Source organism: Pinus tabuliformis, chromosome J (genome assembly GCF_031772625.1).
Source record: "Pinus tabuliformis cultivar Carrire ecotype Pingquan chromosome J, CPIR1, whole genome shotgun sequence".
NCBI classification, from domain to species: Eukaryota; Viridiplantae; Streptophyta; class Pinopsida; order Pinales; family Pinaceae; genus Pinus; species Pinus tabuliformis.
Window position 1 is genome coordinate 901526937 of NC_142295.1, and position 4371 is coordinate 901531307.

Consider the following 4371-nt stretch of genomic DNA (forward strand, 5'->3'; position numbering starts at 1 on the left):
TTTACATGGTCTCTCCCTAATCTCATGTCCTCATCTTGGTATTTTGTTTGGCTCTTTCTTTTCATTGTATTTCTATGACACTTCAAGGTATAGTCTATTAGTTTGAAGAATCAATTCCAGTAACATTTTCTTGTTTTGGGTTAGTAATTTTAATTTGTTTATCCCCACTTATGTTTGGTTCTCTCATTTGTGTTTTTGTTTCTTCCTCATTCGCTAAAACTCTCATTCGTGTTTCTTCCACCCACATTATCCCCTCACTACGGATTGACAACATGTTTCCTCTACTCCTAGAGGAGCTAAAACAGGTAGAGTTTCCCCTCCTATTTGTCTTGAAGTTCCTCATCCCTCGTCTTCTTGGACTCAAGCCCAAGCCACTGATCTTCATTATATGGCTAGATTTATGGAGGTTATACCTGAAGAACTTCACAGTGCAATATATGAGGTTAAGGAGGAAATTTGTCATAGCAAAAGATTCATCTTTAATCATGAAGTTGTTAAGGACATTAAGAATTGGATCCCAATGATTGGTAACTCTACTCCAACTTGTCAAAGTTCCTATATGCACAAACTTCATTTGTATTGGCACATCAAAACTCTCATGGGGAGATTCCTTATATATCATTCAAACATACATCAATAAATATTGTTGTGTATGATAGAGATCATCGACAAAGTGGATAGGTTGGACAAAAAGGTTTACATGTTTTCCAAAAAGATTACAAACCTTGTCTTAACCTCCTCAGATGAAGACAATGATCCCCCTCCACCAATACAAGTGGCCTCTCCCTCAAGGTAACATGATTAGGCGAGCCATATTCTTTGTTAAGAACTTTTATTATGGCACTAATTTATGCCTATCAATTTTTGGCATAACATTTCTATTAATTTTCTTTACAGTTTAAATGATAGACTTATAGCTTATGCAATATGTAATGTTAGATTTTTAACCTTTCCTATTGATATGTTTCCCTAAGTGATAGAGTAACAACCTATAGAAAATTGCTATGTACCTCTTTTTAAAAGTAATATAAAGTGCCTAACCTTACCAAAAAAACCAACATCCTAAAAAATTAATCAATACAAATTTATCTTAAACTTGTATACATACATACATACATATATATATATATATATATATATATATATATATATATATATATATATATATATATATATATATATATATGTATATATATATATATGTATATGTATATGTATATATATATATATATGTATATGTATATATATATGGCAACAAGAATATTCCAATTTAATTTGTCCTTAAATTAAATTGTGAATTAAAATCGAATTTAGTCTTAATAGCTACTTGGAAAGAATTAATTAATTTATTTTAAATTAATTAGTTGGATAAATTCAAGTTGGAAGTCTTTCTGAAGTCATGCAAGAGTTATCGCTTAAATTAAGGAGATAAGATTGAGTTATATTTGAGTTGTAATTAGTTAACTCAGTTTAATGAGTTAATTCTAGTTAAATTAGTTCCAAACTATCTGAGGAACTAATAGTGAGTTAAAAATCAGTTGATGCATTAATGCACTCAACTAGTGCTACTCCAGTTAACTGAAGATTCCCTCATCAAAAACTCATGCATGTCTATTCTGAGAAAGACCCAGTTGAGATTAATGTTCAAGGACAATGTACTATCAATTGCATGTGTTTTCTCATGGAGAAAACTCATGCATGCAGTCAAGGATTCATCCTTGAGGATTGCATAGTTTTGAAGGCTAATCATCCACAAGGAACAACACAAGGAAATAGGAGCTTGGAGGGCAGAGAGGAAGGCTGGAGAGAAGCCAAGATTTCCTGTGAGCGTCTATGAGGATTGTACTGAGAGTTGGCTAGCTGTGAGAGCTAAGGGTTTGTATAATTCCTATGTATTTCCATCGTGTATGGTAATACAATAGTGTGGGGTTTTTAACTGAGACTTTCCCCAAAGTATTTTCATGCGTATTGTGTCATTGATTCTTCTTCTTCTGGTTATATTTTTCAGCTTGATCTTTAAGCTTCCGCAAATTGATAGTAGAAGTAGGTTATAATATTCTACTTGATTTATATTGCATTATCGGGTTAACCTATCATATATTTTCTACATGGTATCACAACTGTGAACAGTATACTAAGAAGAGAATTCGAAGTTTGAAGTTCAGGGTTGTAGGTGAAAATCAAATTCATATCATACTTCAAGGTTGGCCAATGGCATTCTATGGCTTGAGACTCCAGTATGCCTTGGAAGGTACCTCAATTTACATAGCATGGAACGATAAAATGGAGGCTGTATTAGAAGACAATGGCTTGAAGGAATTCATTGATCAAGAAATCCCAAAGCCAACTTCAACTAATGCAGAAGAGTTTGCTGAGTGGAAGAGGTGTGTGGTAAAGGCGAGATGAATCATCCTTGAGGGAGTTCGAGACCATATTATCTCGAGTATCCATGGGAAGGATACTCCACTTTCAATGTGGAAAACATTAAAGGACCTCTATGAGAACAATAGTGACCAGAGGAAATAGGCGCTCAAGGATAAGCTTCGAAGAATCAAGTGGAGAAGGGCGATACTGTTTCCACATATCTAAACAAGCTCACCACCTATAGAGATGAGCTTGGTAGTGTGGGAATAACTACTACCGATGATGATATGGTGAGCCTCACTCTCCTTGGCCTTCCAAAGAGTTGGAATAGCTACCAGGACTCTGTGAATGGAAGGGAGAAATGACCGGATTGGGAACGACTATGGTTGGATCTTATGCAGGGGGAGATCAGGAGGAGCACACGAGATGGTTCTTCATCTAAGAATGATGATGAAGAAAATCTGGCCTTAGCAAATAAGGCAAGGAAAGGGAAGGGGAAGGCTTCCCATTTCAAATAGAGTTCTTCTCATGGAGGGAAGAAGGGTAACATGTCTAAAGTAAGATGCTTTAATTGTCACAAGCTGGGACATTATGTGACTAATTTCCCATCGAGGAAGTCTAAGAAGGGATACTCAGAAGGATCAGAAGATGAGGCATTAGCCTTTCAGTTCGAAATGGACTTTACCCTCATCGCATGCATGGTGTCATCGATGATGGGTTGTATCTGGTATCTTGATAGTGGATCCTCATTCCACATGACTGGCGATAAAAATTTATTTAGTGCCTTGGAGGAGAAAGACCTCAAGATACACATAGAGATGGGTGACGACAGAAGGTATAATGTTTCAGGAGTGGGCATGGTTGCTTTTCAGAGGGAGCATGGAGCTCCTCTCACCTTGAAAGGTGTGATGTATGTGCCTGGACTAAAGAAGAACTTGGTATTGGTCGTGATGTTGGAGGATAAAGGCTACGATGTTGTCTTTAGTAAAGGAAAGGTGTTCCTAAGACACATGGCCATGGGTCAGACCAAGAGGATAAGGATTTGGGTGAAGAATCTCTATAAACTAGAGGTAGATGATTGTGTAGCATTGAGTACCAAAGCAAAATTGGTGCAAATCCAAGATATTGGCGAGTTGTGGCATGGGCGGTTGGGCCATTTGCATCACGGGGCTTTGAAGATAATGCAACAGATATCTACATGACTTCCCAAAGGTAAACTTGAACAAGTTTACACATGCAAAGTTTGTACCTTCGGAAAGTACACCAAGTCTTCCTTTCATGATCGAGACAGTCGAGCAGAGGCTATCTTAGAGCGATTTCATACTGATTTGTGTTGACCATTCTTGACAACATCCGCAATGAAGCAAAGGTATTATGTGATTTTCATTGATGACTATTCTCGTAAATGCTAGATTTATTTAAGGCAGAGGAAGGACCAAACTTTCACAAAGTTTTGTGAGTTCAAAGCTTTGGTCGAGAAAGAGTCAGGGAACAAGATCAAGGCCTTGAGAAGTGACAATGGTGGAGAATATGTCTCTTAAGAGTTTAAGGACTTCTGTGTAGCGGAAGGAATTAAATGAGAGTTGACAACACCTCATAACCCATAGAAAAATGGGGTGTCCGAGAGGAAGAACATAACTATTGTAGGGGTAGCATGGGCAATGATGCATGACCAAGGCCTACCACTTCACTTGTGGGTTGAGGCATGCAACACAGTGGTCTATTTGCATAATAGAAGCCCACATCACATACTTGGGATGAATACACTAGAGAAATCTTTCTCTTGTAAGAGACCAGCTGTGGGTGACTTTAGGATCTTTGGTTGATCAATATATTGCCATGTGACAAAGGATGCATGGATTATGCTTGAGTCGACAACAGAGTTGGGGATATTTGTGGGGTACACTGATACCCCTCACAACTATCGGGTGTAGTTGCCTACCAGTCGGAGGATAGTGGTTTGTAGAGGTCTCAAGTTTGATGAGCAGAAGGCCATGCAAGTTTCCC